Consider the following 22,098-nt stretch of genomic DNA (forward strand, 5'->3'; position numbering starts at 1 on the left):
AGAAAGTAATCTTTCAACAAATCTAATTCCACCTCTTACAACAAAAACAACAGGAAGTGACAATTACCCTTTCTTAATATCTTAATATAAAAATTAATATTACTAACATATCCTAATTGATTGAAATCCAAAAATATGAGGGATTAGAAATTTGTTGATTGTCATCCTATGGTCTCTCTAATTTGGTAATTGGAGAAATAGGTCCAACATTGTACAATCTATATACACTTTCAGCTTGTTTGTTCGTGACAGTGTCTGACTGTGTACAACATAAGAGTCTTGAAATCTTGCTTCTCCTATCTCAGCCTCTCTATTAGTAGTATTGTTTATTTCATGTTTTTACACTATACTTTGGTTTTCAGAACAGCTTATATATTCAAAAGTATTTATATACCCAAGGGAGACATAGACAATTAACTTGGGAGGTGCGTTGTAGGAAAGAGAACAACAAAGAGTGAGACTGAATGCTTTACTTGACATTTGTAGCTCTTGTATCAAGTTTGAAGAAGAGGACTTTATAAGTTACTCTTTCTCTGAGATGAATGCTTTTCCAGATTATCACAGCTAATGAACCAGATTCTTACCCACACCTAATGTCTGTGCCATCCTTCATGCAGAACCATTGTTCATTGAAGCAGTTGGTGAATGACTTTATGGATAGACCATCTTAATACACACACCATTTCTTAAATGAATGTAACCTGTTCTCTGTGGGCTGAGAATAAAGTCACTCACTCAAGTCAAATCGGTTTGACCATAGCAGGAAATCTGTATCCAAAAATCGTGCCTACAGTTCATTCCTCGGTGCAGCAGAACTGTCAACTCTTAGCTTAGCTATGATGGAGGTAAAATCCTTTGGTGATGTGAGGGTCATTGAAGTACAACCTTATGACAATGAAATCCAATGTCTAAAAATTGCTCTTATTTTGGGCTTGTACCACAGTAGGAGACAAGATTTAAATACAAAACAAACAAAAAGACTTTAGATATTTATGTTCATTTTATAAAATACTAAGAGTGATGTGTTATTTTGAAATATATAGTTAATATGTTTGGAGTTATTTAAAATTTATATTGAGAAAAATGTATGTATTTTCAGTATTGCTGTAGACAAGCATCTACATAAGACTGTTAAATTGATTGTTGTTTTATATCAAACAACTTTTATAATACTCATTTTTATTGTTATAATATTTTATAAATTTTAAGGAATATGACAAAAAAAGATATTGTAGGTATCTGGGAGGAGTTGGGGTACGCAAGTGAAACAAGAATATGATTTAATTCTGTTTACTTAAAATAAGTTTTTAAATGTTAACAAATTCAGATAAATTGAAATCATGTAACTTTTCTCATCATAATGCAATAAAAGTTAAAAAGAAGAAATGTTCTTTAATTTTTTGTAAGTGTTTTTCCTATGTGTGTTTATGTGTGTGTGCACATGTGTGCATGCCATGTGCACACTTGGTGCTGGTAGAAGTTAGAAGATGGTTTCAGATCCCTTATAGAGCTGGGGATAGTTTTGAACCACCATGGAGGTGCTGGGAAATGAACCAGAATCCTCTGCCAGAACAAGTACTCTTAACCGCTGAGCCATATCATCAACCCCTTTAGAAGTATTTTGTATTATTATTGTTTCCGTGGATTTAAGGCACCTTTAAAGTTGTTTAGCAAGTTATTTTCTCTATCAAGGATCTCTATAGGAAATTCTGTTTAAAAGAGGGATGCATACATCTGTACTTCTATGCATCACTATGGACTGGTTATGTTTTGAAGCTATGGGGATGGATTTAGCTTCCTTGTGTAATTTATTCTGTGAACTATGGTCCACACTTGATTCTGAACACAGAGAGTTGGGTAGAGAAGAGAGAGCTGCTGTCCTTACCACCTGTCATTTCCTACTGTAGTCTTTTATCACCTTCTGCCATTAAGACAGAGTTTAAGGACTTAATTCTCAACCCAGGTGAACAACAATTAAGCTGCCTTCTCTTTCTCTGGGGCACTGCATGTTACTAAGTCTTCAGTATGGCTCGCTGACTGGCTTTCTATAGAGTGAGCTACTCCACTGTTGGGCAGCACCTTCTCTCCCACCTTACTCACTTCTCTTCCACTCCTTCCCAGCATGCTGGGTTTCTGCAAAGCTGTGGTTTTAAATGTCTTCTTTTTGTGCATACCCAAGATGCCCATCTGAATCCTAATAGTTTCCTGTTTTACCCTCTTAGCTTGTGGAGGGAGGTGGGAGGGTCATCTAGCCGCCTCAAAAGTTTCTCTGACTTGACCACAGGAGATGGGAGACCACTTCTACTTCCTTTCTCTTTTATCTAGGAACTGGAAACCTCGTGCCCTGTCCTTATTAGGTGAAGGGAATTGATAAAACTTTGTGACTGTCATCAGCTTCTTGGTATAAGATATTTTCGAAGATGGTTTCTTCATAGATCCTGACTTTCAAGCTTATCTTTTTATCAGACCCTCAGTGAGTAAACATCTAGGAAACTGAGAAGTTTTGATGCTTCGTTACCTAAGTTCTGTAGCTCATCCTTTGAACATATGGAAAGCACCTACCGGTGCACCACACAGTGTGCATGCCTGAGAAGTGACCGGTGCGCCACACAGTGTGCATGCATGAGAAGTGACCGGTGCACCACACAGTGTGCATGCATGAGAAGTGACCGGTGCACCACACAGTGTGCATGCCTGAGAAGTGACCGGTGCGCCACACAGTGTGCATGCCTGAGAAGTGACTCCTTCACACTGTTCCCTTTACCCCTCTGCAACCACCAGGCCACTGAGCCTTTGGCCTCCCCCCACCCCCCACGGCCCACCTTCTACATCACCCTAATGACTTTAAATATCACCTAGAAAAAGGGTTGGGCATTCCATGTAGGAGTGAGCAGGAAGATAAGAAGTAAGAATCACTAAGTGATTTAGACAAGCTAAAAAGCTTGTTTTATGATTGTTGAGGGGGAAAAAATAGAGCTATTCTCTGTGTCTAGATTGTTGTCAGATGAATAATACTTTTCTTCCAGCATCTTGACGAAGTGGCATCTCTTTGTTATATCTGGATGAGTGATTTGTATAAAGTGAGATAATTGCCAAGAGTGAAGGGAGAAGGTGTTGGTGGTGAGAACCCTAAGGATATTTGCCTCATGTGTAGATGCAGTCATCTAATTTCTCCAGCACCTGAACACTGAACTGCATATTGACTCAACCAGCAAATGTTACTAATACCTAGTCCTTTGTATGATTGTATAGCATCTAGGATCTGCCTGTATCTTAAGCTATGCCATTGTCATCATGATGGCTTTGTCTCTGCACTCTTTTGTAATTGTGTAGGTTCTGTGTGGGGGGATTCTTTTCAAAGAAGCAGAGAATGCAGCTGCCATTTGTCATATAGTAATTTGTATATTTTGTACAGTTTGCAAGTTCCAAATAATTTCATATTGACAAAACAATGGAAGTAGCCTGCTGTGAGCCCACATTTGATGTTACCATAGCATTCAGTCTGCTCCTGGGGCTGCCTGGCTGCCTGTGACCTTGAGCCTACAGGGGAGGTCATGTCCTTTTGATCTTCTGACCTATGTTTTTGGCTCCTGGGTGGCTGAGTCACCTTTTGCAGCAAAGGCCTAGTGAGAAACCCTGGAGATTTCCCAAGTGGAGTATACTGTAAAACAGAATGCACTTTCAGGGCTACTTAAGACTTAAGTGGCCCTCATGGGCTAGTGGGATTCAAGATGTACTCTAGCCAGTTAATGATGATATTTTATGCAAATGATGTTTATCAGTACTATCTTCAAAGTGTGGATTTCAGTTAGTATGAAATACACATGTAATTGTCTTTATAAAAATACTCTTGCCAAAATTCGTCATTTGGATGAATTATTTAATATGTTATTGTGTCAAAGGGTATAAGTTTCATTGATAATGTAATTTTAGTCATTAAGAATATCATGTTATTCCTTAACTTTAGAAATGTAGGACCCTGTCATCAGGAACTAACCTAATCTGTTGTCAGCTATTTCTGTGTCATGTAATGAAGCATATGATACTCGGTGTAGAAATTCAGTAGCACTAGACTGAAGTTATATAGAATTGTTAGTGTTAAGATAGGGAGATAGCTCAGTCGTCAAAGTACTTGTTTGTACGAGCATGACCCCTGAGTTTGGATACCCAGAACATACACATGCACATATACATTTGCATATTTGAAGCCAATTGTGATGGTGGTACAGTTACAATCCAGCACTAAGAGGAAACAGATGAATCCCTAGGGCTAACTGGCCAGCCAACCTCACCTAATAGAGATTATGTTTCAAACCAATGAAAGGCAATGTCTCAAAAAACATGGTGGAAAGATCCTGAGAAATGGCATTCAAGCTTAGCCACACACATGTATGCATATCCTCCCCACATCTCTACATAACACACACACACACACACACACACACACACACTATTAATTGTAATGCTTGGGTTTGGGTTTGTTTATAAATACAAGTGAGTTTGTCTATATTTGTGGCATAAGTGTTTTGATTGTGGAAACACATTTTAGAGGATAGCAATCTAAGGAATGGAATAATTTATATGGAGTCTACTGCATGAAAATGAGGCTTTTGAAATATCCAGTTTATATGGCAAATCATATGTTACAGAATTCTTCTTAAGTAAATGTAATTGTTGACACCTACTTAGGCCATCCTGTCTGCACACTTGGTCATGAATTCAGGCAAACGTTATTCAGTATCTTTCCACAGCACATTTAATACTGGGAATCTGAATTTTACCATCCAAACAGGTATATTCTTATAAATAACAATTGACATTTTAATAAAGCTGGCAGCCCTCATTTTGCTAGTATGTTACTTTTGGCCTTAGTCTATAAGAAAGACAAATTAAGCACCACCTGCCAGTTCCTCACTGTGTTTTCTTTCCTTTGCATGGTAGGAAGACTTACCCTCATCCTCCTGCTCCCCACACTTCTGAGGAGTGTGTGCATGGCCTGTGCCTACTGCCTGCTCCCCACTGGAAGATGCCAGCTAGTCCACGTTGCTCTTCTTTCTTTTTGTGGTTGTTTCTCTGTCTTTCTTTCCCTCTTTCTCTCTCTCTTTTTTTAAACAGTGTCTCACTGTAGCTCTTTTTGGCTGTAAACCTTGGCAGTCTTCCTAATTTAGCCCCAAGTGCTAGAACTACTGGCTGTACTGGGGGTGGGGGGAAGGTTTGTATGTGGGTTCAAGTCAATGTGCCCCGGGTGCATGTGCATCTGAGTGTACATGCATGTGGAGGTATGTGTAGAGGCCAACACATGACATCTTCCTCAGATCTTCACCTAGCTTTGTAAGACAAGAGCTCCTCTGTTTGGCTGTGCCAGCTGGCCTGTGCATTCCAGAGACCTGCCTGTCTCTGCCTAGGATTCTGGTCATTGCTGCACTCCGCCTTTTAGGTGGGTGCTGGGTAACAAACTCAGGTCTCATGCTTCTGTGGTAAGCACTGTACCCACTGAACCCTTGCCCAGCTCCTGGTGCTCTGCATCACAGCATTTCGCCCTCAGGTTCCTCCAGTTTGCTGTGTTTAACTGCCATTCTCCCTCTAAACCAAGACCCACAAGAACAGTACTGTCACATCACCTCAGAGGTAGAGTGTGATGTAGTAAGAATTAAGTTTAATTATAAAGATTTTATTACTAATTAACTTAAAAACAACAGTTGAAATTAAAGCATGTATGTCTCTATGAATAGCTGAATGTTACATTTTTATGTGGAAGTTTTATGTAAGAGGGTCTTCATTTGTTTACGGAAATCCTTAATTATTTTTAAATCAATGTAGATCGTACTGATTGTCTTTATAATGGTTATACTCCTACACTGGAAAGAGGTCAGCTGGAGTTTTGCATTGTTTGTGTCATTAGGAGGCTTGAAGGCTTGAAATATTTTTGGCTTTTATGTCATTTATCTTGTGCCAAAACAAAACATTACAAATCTGTCTTTGTGAATAAAAAAGGCTATTTGACTATAGTTAGATGGAACTGGATGGTACCCACTAATTTTCCATTAATTCCTTAAGGTCAAGGTCTACTTTTGTTGTTGTATATTTGACTTTTTCATAACTCCATAACATAACCTACAAATGTCTTAACAAATGTTCTCTTTAAAATAGTAATTGTATTTGATTTTTCACATTAACTTATAAAATGTGCCCATGGCATATCAAATCTATATTATCTGAAATAATTTTAGTTGAATGTCATGTATTTCAGAGGAGATATTGGAAAACCATTTTTAGAATGGCTTGCACATTTCTAAATAACTGAAAAGAATTTATAATGTAAAAGTTTGTAAATTTTATATTTCAGAATATGTAACCACAACCATTAAACCTTACCAATTATGTTTTCCTACTGTAGGAGTTTAAAGTGTCTGTGGCAGGAGTCCCTCCTAATCCAGGCCCCACAGTACTGACTCTACTTTTACAGTATGTTGGCATATCAAAGAGGATCTCAACATAGTGTGCTTGCTGGACTTATCTTTGCCAGCCTAAATTACAATTTTAAGTTTTTCTCATTTAATGTACTCAATGCATTTTGACATTTTGGTCCATGAGATCATAATTTAATTGCAGACCTAGTAAGAGAAAAATGTTTTCATCTCCTGAGTCTTTCTTGCCTGGAGAAATCAAAGACTCTTAGAGGAGAGAAAATGGGGACTAACTTAGGCTTTGAGGTTTTTGTCTGTCTGTCTGTCTGTCTGTCTGTCTGTCTGTCTGTCTGTCTGTCTGTCTGTTTTATGATGTGTGAGACAAGAAAATAGTGATTGTCAAGGAGTGCCTTGTGCAAAAGCCCAACAAAACTTGAACCAAAATACGTGTAGCTTCACACAGAGTTAGTGGTATCTGTAGTCACGGGTGAGCTGCCTGATAATGAACTGATCAAATGATTGAATTTAAGTCATGCTCTCTTTTTAAAGCCAAATCATGCATTTCTTGGGGTGGGATGGTAGAGAAAAGGGAATTGATGGAATTGCTAGGGCGAAAATCCTCATTTCCTTTCGCTTCCCTTTAGGAAGGGAAGAGGGATCTTTCCAAATTATTAAGTCCAAGCATGACTGACAGCAGTCTGCAAGCTGTCTAGCAAAGGAGAGACTTAGGAAGAGTGCTAGAGCCAGAGGCCAGTACTGGAAAACCCATCCCCTCCTAGGCAGTGGAAAGGTCGTTCTGGGCCCCACCCACCCAACAAAATGCCTGCTGTGGATCCCACTTCTACGACTATGTCAAGTGGGGTAATATGTCCTTTTATTCCGTGACAATCCTTTCTGATGGTGAATAGACATGCCTCCTATCTTAGTAGAGAGACACAGACTCCCTAATCACTGAGGGGTATGAGGTGATCTCACCAGAACCAAAAGGACATCTGAGGTACATTTCAGCCCCAGATGCTGGGGTCAAAAGCAGGAGGGCTGATGAGAGAATTTATGAGAGGGAGCTAGGCATGAACACCTGTGGACCTTCCCTTCCACTCCTGCGCCCATTGACCTGTGTTCAGACTTAGTGGTGCTGCCCTGGTAGTTCCAGGAGCTGATTCGTAGTCAGTGGTGTGGGGTGCAGTGGCTGGAGCATGTGGACTGGTAGAGTAGAGGAGGTAGACTGAGTGTGCATGGGCTTTGGTTAGATATACTACAAAGTTGTTAAAAAAAAAAAACAGCTTCTTTCCCACCTGTAGCACCTCCATCACCCCAGCTGGCCCCAGTGAGACACCACACTGCACTACTGTGCTTCTGGAGAATGAAGTCTTCACCCATTTCCTAATACCCGGCAGTCCCAGCCCCACCTTGGAAAGTGTTGTCTTTTATTTTCCCTGCCATTGTGAGCTGGCTCCTTGGAGGTATTTTTGCAAAGGATGGATCTTAGTACAGAGTTCACAAACCACCTAAGTAGGTATTCGACATATTGTACACATATAGGTTGCGAACACACACATAATGTACACACATGTATTTTTATGTAAGGATACAATGTATGACTAGATACAGAAGAATAAAGAAAGGAGAGGTGGTTGGATCTTGCTTTATTTGCTGGTGTGGTGCTGACAAATAATGTCTTTGGTTACTTTGCCATTTCATTATCTACAAAATACTCTTGAAATCACCTCTCCTAGAACAATGCAAGAACCTAAACATAGTAAATGCTCAATAAATATTACTCATTTTCACTGGCATTCTTAATTTTCAAAATTTTCTGTACCCCTTGAAGCTGCACACATGTATGTATGTACAATGCATGTGTATATTTTAGCATCCCTCTGAGCTCCAGAGTAGCAGCCATTCTTCAGGACTTTGAGCATAGAGATCAGGACCCCCGTGCCCCTGTGCAGCAGAGTGAAGTTCAAAGTTTAGAACAGAAAGTTGGTCTCCCCAGCACCTGGGTAGACCTGTGAGCTCTATTACAGAGGGGAAGATGCTGCCACACTTGTGCTGGGCATTCAGCAACAGGAGCAGTATCTGGGTTTGTGTGTAAGTGTGGTGTGCCAGTCCTTTGCACGCGGTCTTCTGTCAGAGCCAAGAATACCACTGTGCCGAAAGTCTTGCTTTTCATTATGAGGAAGTCTCCAGCTACTTTTCTCTCTTAACTAACATCTATTTATGGTTACTCCAGACCTGAGAGAAACAAATGAAAAGATGTGAAACTTTATTCAGTTACTTTTAACTAATTAGGTATTTCTTAATCACCTTACTCTCCTTGGAGAAAAGACATGATATAAATAGGTAGTAATAACAGTAGTACTATGTTTAATTGAAATGGTTTGTGAAATGTAATTAATTTAGTAACAATAACTTTAAACAAGCTTTCAGCACTCTAGATGGCCCATAAACAGGAAAGAGTGAGGTTCCTGTCACTCTCTAAGAGTGACTTGTGCTCTAGAAAAAAAAAGAAATGTCTTTAAGCAGCTCAGGTTCACCTTTCCTTTTGTAGACTGATTCAGGCCAGGCTTGAGCTGTTCTTCTCACTATTCTGTATGTAAAGTATGACCTCGAAATTCTCTGTCTTAAACTCAGAGACTGAAGGCGACAGAAGGATATGGCCTGTATTACATACCCGAGGCAGAAGCCAGTAGTCTGTATCCCACAGGACTGTCATGGCTGCCCGCAGGCCCTGTCAGAAGTTCCTCTCAGCTCCCAGACTGCTCATCCCTTCATCTTAGCCACACTCCTTTGTGCTGTCCGTGCTCTAGAGGATATTGCGTGTACTGTGCACCTAAGTTCCAAGCTTCCTGGGCTATGCTATCGTAAGTTTAGAGATGCAGAGGGTAAGAGGCTGACATGACCAAAGGCCCAGCAAAGGATGATGTTTGTGAACCTTCATCTGTCAGGTCAGCAAGTTGTAGGACAGTTCCTGCCATGCACTAGTTTAATGTGTGAGAATATACAGTTCCCCAGAGTGATCATTTCCAAATGTCGCGTGCCAAGCTCTTCCCCAGCAAGACACCTGAATATACAAGGTTGATTGTAAAATGGAGTAATAAGAGGATTGGTATAATTTATACATACACAAATTTGCCTTCCTCATACTCTCCATATGGAAAATCACAACAAGGAAAACTTCTTGAGCTGGTAGAAATTATGTAGCTTGGGATTAGCTCTATAATTCCATGGAGTTCCTTTTCAGCATATAAGTTCTGTTTCAATGTTTATATCTCAACATTTTTGTTTTCCTTGTGAATATAATATTGTACAGAATTATAGATAATACAAATTCAAATCTAAAATTCTTTATATTCTTGGAAATTCTGTTTGAAAATAACACTATTTTAAAAAGCACGTGTATTTTTAATATTTTGGTTAGAACTGATCTAAAGTTTAAAATTCAGGAATTTAAACTGTAGCTAGTAGTTTATAGTAAAATAAATATCTCCATACATCAATTTTGTAACTTTATTTTGAGACAGTTAGAAGCCCTGGATGGCTGTTCTGTATAGCAGGGTATGCTGGTGGACCGTGTGCATTTGGTTTAGATCTCCAAGCTGTACTGTTAGGACTTTTGTGGGGTCTGCTGTCTATATCTCCATCCCCGCCCAGCTGATTTTCTTTGACATTTTCTTTGGTTTATTCTTTGAGAAGTGAATTTTTCTCCAAGTTTCCTCATTGTGGTCTTTCCCCTAATCCCAGCTTCCTTCTCCTCACCGTCCTGCCTAGCAAATGTGGACTACTGAGGACTTCTAGTGGCTAACTCTGGAAGTGCCTCTCAAAAAAAAAATCACAAATATAAACAAATTGGTCTAGCTACTTTCATAAGCTACCACTGCAACTGGCAAGAATCTTGCAAGAATCCTGGTTTTTAAATAATTTTGACTGCATGATACTATTCATTCTTATAACACTTTTACTGAATTCAATTGATTATTTCAGTACAAAGTGCCTGTACTATACTGTGGATTATAAACATTTGATGTTATCTTCTGTTTATGAGATTCAGTTCTGAAGCTGTATTGAAGTTTCATCTGTAAATGAGATTTCTAAATATGTGAATGAATATAGGTTTATATTAGAGTGACAAGTGATAGAAATAGTTACTGTGGTCAGAGAGGCTTTTTATAATGTGGAATTTCAGCCATGCAAAGTGGACTGTTACTGCTGCACACGCTGCAATCTAGTGCATAAGAGCTTCAGGAAGCACTGTGGCTTGGATGAAGGTTATGTGCCAGGAAAACCTCTCTGGTCCCTGAAGACTTCCCATGGGTATTCTAAAAGGCTAGAGCAGATTGGAAAGGTAGAGAGTTCTTGGCTTCCTGGGTTGGGACCAGGGGTCACTCACAACTCCCAGTACACGGCATAGTGCCTTATCACTGGACATCTTCTCCCACAAGGTATAAGAACAATTGAGTACATTATGGAAGCAGGCTTGTGTGATGCCACCACTAAGCTTTGGTTGAATATGACAGAAAATGGATTAAAATTATACTTTGTTAAAGCAAGCAAGCAAGAAAAAAATATTTAGAAATAGTCTCCCTCTATAGTGAATGCTGGGATTACACAAGATTTGAAAATGCAAATTTGTTCCCAATTGATATGTTTAAGAACATTTTGCCAATAACTTAAATTTCACACATCCTTATGTGCAGTTTTGTCTGTAACACTAGGTGAACCAGAAAACTGTACCGGGATGAACTGAATGTTAAATCCCTGCCAGTTCCCTAGGCTCAGTGAGTATATTAGGAGCTATGGGCATCCGTGTGTGGTACTGTGAGCTGATTGGCCTGTGAGATCTCAGATGCTCTTCTTGCACTACTTCAGAGTGGCTCACGGCACAAGCTGTGCCCACTTCTACTTCAGGGCTTTTTCAAGGTCACAGAGTGTAAATCCGTGGTGCTGCTGTCATCTGGTGGTATTTATTTGATTTGTGTGGTTTCAGGTTTTTCAGTGTTGTGCCCTTAATCTCATTTTTCTTATAAAGCCCTGTATTTTTAATTGGGCAGTTTTATATAATGAGATAATTTCCAGGGCTGCATACACAGCATTGCTATAGAACTGTTGGTACTGCAGTTGTATTCTCCACAGTTACCAGCATTACCAAATGTCAGTGCAGAGCTTCTAGGATGACGAACGCAGCTTCTGTCCAGAGACTCTCGCTTCACTCTAAGTGAACGTTCCCTGATACCCTTGCTCTTTCTTTTCTTCTGGCTACTCCTGTGTTTAGAATTTGGTATTGCTTTGTACTTGTTAACTTGGTGACTCTGGAGCATCACCATGAGGCTCATTTATCTTTTAACTAGTATTTTTATTAATTATTTGAGAATTTCAAACAATATATTTCTATTATGTTCTCCCCAACTCTTGCCCAGATCCATGCCCAGTCCCTCTCCCTCCCTCCTTCCTTCCCTTCTTGTGTTCCTCCCCTGCTCCCTCCTCTCTCCTATTTTACTCAAGTACTCCTGGGTATGGGAACAGCAGTGGAGAGTAAGTCAGCCTACTGGACATCCATAAAGAAACTGACTCTTGCTCTTGCAAAGCTATTGCATGCAGTGGCCCCTCAGGTAGGTGGTCCTCAGCTTTGTGCTCTGCCTCAGGATGCTGAGATTTTTATCCTGAGCTGAGCATACACACATCGTATTCGCGCTATCAGACCCACTGTTCATTCATATGTTCACCTGCTCTGTTGTACCTGTAGAGCACTGCTTATTGATAACTATCCACCACCCCGATTTCGTAGTCTTTGAGCCCCTTCTTCCTCAGTGGTTCCTGGAGGTCCCTTTATCTTTAAAGTTTCTTCTTCACGAATTCAAACAAATTATACCTGCAGTAATTGCACAGAATATTTAAATTTTCCAAATTTCAGAGCTAAGCTTTGCCTGATTTTTAGCTAGTGATGGAGATCCTCACAAGACTTTCTCATTGCTCTCATTGCCTCCTTCCCTGATGATTATCTGTGGTCACAGCACATCCTGCCTACAGCGATCACGCTCATCCTGCCTACAGTGATCAGGGCTCATCCTGCCTACAGTGATGAGGGCTCATCCTGCCTACAGTGATCAGTGCTCATCCTGCCTACAGTGGTCAGGGTTCATCCTGCCTACAGTGATCAGGGCTCATCCTGCCTACAGTGGTCAGGGCTCATCCTGCCTACAGTGATCAGGGCTCATCCTGCCTACAGTGATGAGGGCTCATCCTGCCTACAGTGGTCAGGGCTCATCCTGCCTACAGTGATCAGGGCTCATCCTGCCTACAGTGATCAAGGCACATCCTGCCTACAGTGATCAGGGCAGCTCATCCTGCCTACAGTGATCAGGGCTCATCCTGACTACAGTGATCAGGGCTCATCCTGCCTACAGTAATTAAGAGTTTGTGATGAATCTCAAATCTAAAGTGTAGATTTCCACATTTCCTCCAGGCTGATGCTTTTCTCCTGTCCACCCACAAACTCTGCTTTCCTCTAATGAATTGAGACAAAGGTTATTTTTCATTGTTTAAATCCTACCCTACTTCCTATACTTCCAAGAAACCTATATGTAGTAGCACTCTAGGATATTTCTTTTTTTGAAATGGCTTGAGGAAATCTTTAGGCTCTTCTAAAAGATTTATTTAGGTTTCCCCTTATAATTTTCTATAATTTCATTGTGAAAACTCTAGAAGTAGAGGTGAAATGTTATGAAGAAACCAGACAAGTTAGTCTGGAAACAGTTTGTGATTTAAATAGTATTTTCATAGTGGTCTTGAAAAAAGTTGATGACCACAACTCTTGCTGACAATGCAGATTCATTAAAGATAGCTAGTTCCCTGGCTTCTCAATGTGGATAGCAAGATGAATGGAGTTTCATTGCACACATTCCTCATAGCATGACCCAGTTCCAGTGTATAACTTTTTATTATGTTCAGAGTATGGGGACAAATACCTTTAATCTAGCACTCAGAAGGCAGGGCCAGACAGATCTCAAAAGTTTAAGACCGAGGACCATAGGATCAGAGGTGAGGAGGACACAACATCTGTCCCAACACCAGGAGTAACTGGGACTAGCAGGACCCAAGCACACAGGAACTCTGCCAGCCCAGTGGCATGGGTTGCTTCCAGTCTGTCTGGGCTGGTGCTATGAGCTGACCTTGGGTGCAGATTTTGCAGCCAGTCCCACAACACCCAAAAGAGGCTCCACTCCCAGGTGCTCTAACAAGCCCAGGATCACAGGACCCCAGAATCACAGGATCACAGAGACAGCTTGACTCTGAGGAGTTCTGACACAACCAGGATCACAGGAAGAACAAGCCCCAGTCATACTTAGCCAGGTCAGGTAGCACTAGAGATAACCAGATGGCAGGAGGTAAGGGTAAGAAAATAAGCAACAGAAACCAAGGTTACTTGGCATCATTAGAACCCAATTCTCCCACCGTAGCAAGTCCTGGATACACCATCACACCAGAAAAGCAAGATTCAGATCTAAAATCATTTCTCATGATGATGATACAAGACTTTAAGAAGGACATAAATAACTCCCTTAAAGAAATATAGGAGAACATAGGTAACACTTAGAAGCCCTTAGAGAGGAAACACAAAAATCCCTTAAAGAATTACAGGAAAACACAATCAAACAGGTGAAGGAAATGAGCAAAACCATCAGAATCTAAAAATGGAAAAAGAAACAATAAAGAAATCAGAAAGAGAGACAACCCTGGAGATAGAAAACCTAGGAGAGATCAGGAGTCATAGATACAAGCATCACCAACAGAATACAAGAAATAAAGAGAGAATCTCAGGGGAAGAAGACACCATAGAAAACATTGACACAACAGTCAAAGAAAATGAAAACAAAAGAAAAAAGCTCCTAACCCAAACATCAAGGGAAACCAGGACACAATGAGAAGACCAAACCTAAGAATAATAGGTATAAAAGAGAGTGAAGTCTCCCAACTTAAAGGGCCAGTAAATATCTTCAACAAAATTATAGAAGAAAACTTCCCTAACCTAAAGAAAGAGATGCCCATGAACACACAAGAAGCCTACAGAACTCCAAATAGATTGAACCAGAAAAGAAGTTCCTTCCGTCACATAATAATCAAAACATCGAATGCACTAAACAAAGAAAGAATATTTAAAGCAGTAAGGAAAAAAGGTCAAGTAACATATAAAGGCAGGCCTATCAGAATGATACCAGACTTCTCACCAGAGACTGTGAAAGCTAGAAGATCTTGGGCAGATGTCATACAGACCCTACAAGAACATAAATGCCAGCCCAGGGTACTATACCCAGCAAAATTCTCAATTACCATAGATGGAGAAACAAAGATATTCCATGACAAAACAAAATTTACACATATCTTTCTACAAATCCAGCCCTACAAAGGATAATAGATGGAAAACACCAACATAAGGAGTAAAACTACACCCTAGAAGAAGCAAGAAAGTAATCTTTCAACAAACCCACACAAACCTAATTCCACCTCTTACAACAAAAACAACAAGAAGTGACAATTACTTTTCCTTAATACCTTAATATGAAAATTAATATTACCAACATATCCTAATTGATTGAAATCCAAAAATATAAGGAATTAGAAATTTGTTGACTGTCATTCAATGGTCTCTCTAATTTGGTAATTGGAAAAATCGGTCCAGTATTGTACAATCCATATACACTTTCAGCTTGTTTGTACATGACAGTGTCTTGCTGTGTACCACATAATGATCTTGAAATCAGGCTTCTCCTATCTCAGCCTCTCTATTAGTAGGATTGTTTATTTGATGTTTTTGTACTATACTATGGTTTTCAGAACAGCTTACATATTTCAAAATATTTATATACCCAAAAGAAACATAAACAATTAACTTGGGAGGTAGCTTTTAAGAGAACAACAAAGAGTGAGATTGAATGCTTTGCTTGATGTTTGTAACTATTTTATCAATTTTGAAGAAGAGAACTTTATATAAGTTACTCTTTCTCTGAGATGAATGCTTTTCAACATCATCACAGCCAATGAACCAGATTCTTACCCTCACCTAATGTCTGTGCCACCCTCCAAGCAGAACCATTGTTCCCTGAAACAGTTGGTGAATGACTTTATGGATAGACCATCTTAATACACACACCATTTCTTAAATGAATGTAACCTGTTCTCTGTGGACTGAGAATGAAGACAAATCACTCAAGTCAAATAGCTTTAACCATAGCAGGAAATCTCTATCCAAAAATCATGCCTACAATTTATTCCTTGGCGCAGCAGAACTGTCAACTCTTAGCTTAGCTAAGATGGAGGTAAAATCCTTTGGTGATATGAGGGTCATTGAAGTCCAGCCATATTACAATGAAATGCAATGTGTAAAAATTGTTCTTATTTTGGGCTTGTACCACAATAAGAGCCAAGATTTTAAGCTCCATTAAAAACAAAACAAACAAACAAATAAACAAACAAAAAGACTATTTATATTCATTTAAAAACACTGGTAGAGATGTATTATTTTAAAATATACAGTTAATATGATTGGAGTTATTTAAAATTTATAGTGAGAAAAACATGTTTTCAGTATTACTGTAGACAAGCATCTACATAAGACTGTTCAATTGATTTTTGTTTCATATCAAATAATTTTTATAACACTCATTTTTATTGTTACAATATTTTATAAATTTTAAAGAATATGACAAAATAAGAAAAATGAAAGGTATTGCAGGTATTGAAGGGGAGGGTCTCTAGGAGGAATTAGAGTACAAAAGAAAAACAAGAATATGATGTAATTCCATTTACTTGAAATATGTTTTTAAATGTCAACAAATTCAGATAAATTGAAATCATGTATCTTTTCTCATCATAATGCAATAAAACTTAAATCAATAACAAAGTTTAAGGCCAACCTGGTCTTTACCATGAGTCCCACAGTAGCAAGGGCTACATAGAGAGACCCATCTCCAGGAAATCCACAGTAGCAAGGGCTACATAGAGAGGCCTGTCTCCAGGAAAGCCACAGTAGCAAGGGCTACATAGAGAGACTCGTCTCCAGGAAAATAAAAATACAAAGATACAAAAGAGGCTATGTTGTATGTATGTGTGTATGTATGTGTGGTTGTGCTAGATTTATCTTTAAATTGTGTGTGTGTGTGTGTGTGTGTGTGTGTGTGTGTGTGTGTGTGCACTTGAGAATGGGTTCTAGGTGCCAGAGAAGCCAGAGGTATTAGATCCTCCTGGAGCTAGGTACAGACAGTTGTGAGCCTATGTTAGAGTTGAGCATACTTATTATTTCTGAGGCTTTCCTAATGCATTAGTGTTAGAAATTTAGGAGCTCCTAGTAAACAAGTCCCTAATTAAAAAAACAAACAAACCCTTAGCAGTGACTGTATAGAAGTCTTTCATACTGAATAAACAGTGCCCATACCTATATGGCTGGCTGTTCCGCCTGGCAATGGGCTGTGAGTGCTGTGCCAAGCCTTAGACCTCTGTGATGAACAGAGAGAGATGGATGAAACTAATTTACTTGCAGTTTTGTAAATAGTGCTTATGAAATCAACCCTTTTCTCTGGCCTTGCATTCTTTTGACGTATCAGTGTAATATACACAGAGAAGACAGGACAACTTAAGGTAACTTACTCATTTTGGCTCCGCTCTCAATATTATCTCACACACTACTGCTTTTATCTGTACTCTGATGTGAGAGTGCACTAGTGCTTTCACAGTAGGTATAAGATATTTCTTTTATAGTAATAAATTAAGTAATTTGGTTATTGCTATAATATTTTAAATGTGCATTTTCTTGGTGTTATATTAAAACATCATTTGAAGAGATAGTTTTGGTCTTGAAGCTCATCAGCAGTAATATACTGCTAGCAGGACAAGTTCTGTGATCTCCAGCATGGAAAAATAAACTTTATAATTTAAGAATAAAAGCCACAATGTTGAGCCAATGTAGTCATGGACATGATGCTTTCTTTCTGTGTTCTTCTGAGGAGTGAAACAGTTCCCTCTGCTTTTGAATATCCTTGAATGGAGTACCTTTCTATTTTTACAGAAGATAGTAGTAGTATTGGGGGCTTTAAAGGCAAGTGAATTGCCAGGCCCACTTATCAGTTTCAGTCCCTTCACCATAGTAGCAGAGGACCCTGAGTAGGTGGCTTAGCTCTTTGGTGTTTACATCTGTGAGTCTAAGAACCTACATGGATCATGTGAGCAGTCCTGTGAGATACAGCACTTAAACTTTGGAGGAGGCGTGAGTGACTATGCCTTGACTCATCCCACCAGCATCCATACTATAATTGCAGCTAGCTACAAAGTAGCACACCCAGGTAGGAACTGCCTTCTACTGATCGCTCTCCTTCTGTACCTGCAGAATCCTCAGAACTACGTTTTTCATTCAGCCATAATGACCAGTGGAATAAAGGAAGACAGCAGCCAAGCAGTCCCTTAGGAAAGTCCACACTTAGCCCTGTCCTTCTAGCTTAAGACAGTCATACCTGATACAGCCACATGGGGCCTTCAGGCCAGAGGGCTTCACTGCAGGTTACTGAATTCTGTGCTCTGGGCAAGGACTAGGGACCAAATATTAATTGAATTGTAAATACCCCCAAACTATAAAAAGATACACTCCCATAGACCACTGGTTCCCCCTTCCAGAGGAAGTCGTGCAGACATTTACAGCAGCTGTGGCAGAGTGAATGTGTTAGCAAGGCCTGCCTTCTTCCTGCTGACTCTGCTCCTTCTTTACTCTGTGCTTTGTTCTCTCTGGATGCCTCCCTCTGCAATTCCCCCATAACATGTTCTGTGAGTCCCTGCTGCTGCTGCTTTCGTTCAGACAAAGTACTGCTCTTCACCCTGAATGTTAGCCATCTTTCTTTGTCCACACTGCTTAAGAGAAATGGGAGGACACGGTCACTACCGCTATCAGCAAGGACCCTATAATACAACCCGAGCCGTGCACAGATCCCTACCTACACATCACCATGGATGTCCTAACAAACCCTGCGAAACGGCTGCACCAACTAAGGGATGTATCACAGCTGCAGCTCTATGCCTGGAATAACAGAGCAGTGTAGGTGTTCATTTGCATGTCTTCTTTCCCTGCTTCAGTTTCAGTGTCAACATCATCTTCTAATTCTGCCTAAGCACTTAGCTTAGACTCTAGTACACAGAGGATCTCAGCCTGCACACACAAAGATGTAACTTACAAAAGCATGCGCATGCGTGGACACACACACACACACACACACACACACACACACACACACACACACACACACACACACACACTGAGTTCTGGAGCACAGAAGACAGAAGAGCTTTCCAGTCCATACCTTTGGGATTTCTCTCAAACTTTTTTCAAGCTTTTCATGCATTTTACAACTAAAAGGGATAGACTGATTTAACCTCTTTTCTAGAAAGTTCTTCTCATAGTACCAGTGTGGTTTGCTGGTTTTCTGAGCTTCACCACAGCAGACTTTCCAAGTAACACTGAAATTAGTAGTGTACTGGCAGCATGGCCGGTGAACCCTCAAAGAGAAGGCATACTCATTCAGCTAGTTTTGAGCTAGTAGAAAATGCTCTACTAGGCCTCATGGGTTAATGGAGACTCAATCATGACAGCCACCATTTGCAGTGACGTCCACCATTTACAAAAGTCTTCCTTGAGCCAGTTTTTTAGTCCTTGAATTATGAGGTGTGATGTCTTTAATAATCTTTTATAGTAAGGGAGTTATTCCGGGAGATTTAATATCATCCTCATAAAAGGATACACAGGGCCAGAACTCATAAATGCAAACATACCTTTTCTGCCTCAAGAGTTTACATATGTGCGTGGTCCTGTGGTGACTTACATATGTGCGTGGTCCTGTGGTGACTTACATATGTGCGTGGTCCTGTGGTGACTTACATATGTGCGTGGTCCTGTGGTGACTTACATATGTGCGTGGTCCTGTGGTGACTTACATATGTGCGTGGTCCTGTGGTGAGGCTGTGGCTTTCTCCTCCATCCCTCCTGCTTTTGTGCCTCAGAACTAGGTTCATTTCATTGCTTGACTTTGCCTTTTTCCTGTTTTATTTTGGACCGCTGTTGGTCAGTTCTTTGATAATGAGCTGTGGCAACCTCCAACCTTGCTTGGAAAGTGCTTGTTTCTACATAACTCCTTTAGCTAACTTCAAAGCTGAACAAAGGTCGCTGATGACGGTTTGGACCTTTTCAGTATGCAGATTTGTAATGGCACAAGTGACTCTCTATCAGCACAATAGAATTCTTAACTATTTGTCTTATCACTGCCTGCTCAATATGTTAAGCTGTAAAATAGAATATTTTAATTTACATGAATTACTCAGAGCTTGGAGAACGAATGTTAAAATGTTAAATTCCAAAGTGCAAGCTCATCTGTTGGGCTGTGGTTCTGGGCCCTGTGTGAGCAGTAAAGCTATGTTTCCGGTGTCTTAGAGCACAGGAAATTGACCAGTGCTATCTGACTAGCTTTAAGGCTTCAGTGCACTTAAGAGACGCATTAAAGTATATTTTAAATAAATGTAACAATATGGTTTTCTCATATATATATAAATAATTCAATTTACATATATTTAATTGCTCCGAAATAATGATGCTGGCAGTTAGTGATAAGTAATACAAAAGAAAATAAGGTAAAGTTTAAAGGAACTAAGTGTTCATGAATAGGGGTCTTGGTCAAGTTAGTTTTCTATGCCAGTTAAAAAATTAAAAAGCCAGAAAAATCCTGAGCTAGATAGATAGCACTTGAACACAACAGACAAAACTGGCAGCTGAAGAAAAGCTCATAGTGGGGCGAGGAGGCACACTTAGGAAAACAGAAACACTTCTGACAGCAGAAAGGGACACTTAGGAACCCAAAGTATGCTCTCATCTCCAGAGGTATCTCCTTAAACCTCTCTCCTAATTTCAGGTTGGTTAGTTTGTAGAAAGATGGGATGGTTGATTGGCCCAGAACTGATGTGTCAGGGTTCAGAACATACCCTGATCTGCCCTTGAACTTGATCAACTCTATCAGCAGGAGCTCTACAGGCAAGAGAAAACAAATACAGGGCCTTTGTCTTAATCTGCTAGGCTTTGTCTCAGGTCAGGGGGGGGTTATGTCAGCCTTCTTGGAAGTTTACTGTCATGTCCCCCTCCCTGTCTACCCTACCAGGGAATCTGTCTGACCTAGTCCTTAGGGTGGTGCCACCGACTGGGTTTCTTTGGGGACCCCTTGTTCAGCAGGGTGATGAGAGTTTTGACCAGGTGGGCAAGGAATTCGGCGAGTGACAAACAGAAACGACACAAAGAGGTGTGGGATCTGAGTGTATTTGCACAAAATAAGAATCAGCCTTATGTAGTATACAGAAACATGGCAAATGTCAGGGATCACGTAGGCAGGTAGCAGTCCCGTCAAAGTCAAAATCAAACAGCCAGGTGTAAATGATTCCTTCGGAAGTGCTCTTCCCCGCTGGGCTACCTTGGCAGCCCTAAGCTAACACCCAACTATGTCATTCTTCTGGGCTGTCAGAAGTATGCAGCAGGGGTCTCATTCTTGCTAACCTCTCATGAATAATACATTACTTTAGCCCTGGGAGTGATTCCTTGGAGCATTTGTGACAGACTCCCAATTTGCCAGGGGAGCTGACTAACTTCTCTCTAATATGTAAAGTAGTTTTCCATAGACTAACTTTGTTGTCAGTAAACTTTAATCCCTAATCTTTTTCACCCTCTCTGGAGACAATCTGTCTGATAAGGCAGCTTCCTTGTGGGAATCCCAAGCTAATAACAGCTAGGAAATCAATTAAGATCATTGAAACACTGTGGATGCCAGGAAACAACTTTAAATCTCAGGTTTAGCTGTAACAAAATATTTCTTAGGGCACCTTTATGCCTGAATAAAGAAAGCATACAGATCTCTCCACGGACTTTAGCAGAGACCAATCTGGAACACCTCTGAGTAAGGAGATGCCAATGACTGACTGAATACTCAGGAGGCACAAGCTCCCTTTGAAGTCATATCACCTCTTGTCCATGATCAGGCTTTTAACCCTGATACTGCAGACCTTACTGGGGTAGACGAGCTGCCATTTGCATTGCCATATCATTTGTAATGCACAGTATCACCTGATGCACGCGGTTTGACCTCCCTCTCCTCCGCTTCCTTCATCGTGCATGTGTGCCGCTGCTGCCCACTGAAAGCTAGACTCTTCATGTGTGCTTACAGAGTGCTTTGCCAGTGCATCGCTCCTCTAGATCTTGAAGTTTTACACTAATTTTCTTTTTTTTTAAAAAAAAAGATTGATTGATTGATTGATTGATTTTATGTATATGAGTACACTGTAGCTGTCTTCAGACACACCAAAAGAGGGCATTGGATCCCATTAGAGATGGTTGTGAGCTACTGTGTAGTTGCTGGGAATTGAACTCAGGACCTCTGGAAGAGCTGACAGTGCTCTTCACTGCTGAGCCATCTCTCCAGCCCTACTAACTTTTATATGAAGATATTTTTGGCTAAAACGGGTGAAAGCTTCTACGTGTTAGGGCTGTTTATATAATGAATTTGAACATTTTGTTAAGATGATCACCAAAAGGGGTATGTGTGACAAAACTCAGGTCAAAGCCAGACATAGTGCTCACTCTTAGAATCCCAACACTTAGAAGGTCGAGGTGGGAATTTGTCCA

The 22,098-nt window shown here is 40.2% G+C and overlaps 1 protein-coding gene across 1 annotated transcript in view; it reads left to right on the forward strand.

Moving 5' to 3' along the window:
• The window catches only part of Plcl2 (phospholipase C like 2), a 183,492-nt gene that overhangs the window by 122,135 nt on the left and 39,259 nt on the right, over positions 1-22,098 (forward strand). The gene's annotated exons all lie outside the window — the stretch shown is intronic.

Source organism: Mastomys coucha, unplaced genomic scaffold (genome assembly GCF_008632895.1).
Source record: "Mastomys coucha isolate ucsf_1 unplaced genomic scaffold, UCSF_Mcou_1 pScaffold3, whole genome shotgun sequence".
NCBI classification, from domain to species: Eukaryota; Metazoa; Chordata; class Mammalia; order Rodentia; family Muridae; genus Mastomys; species Mastomys coucha.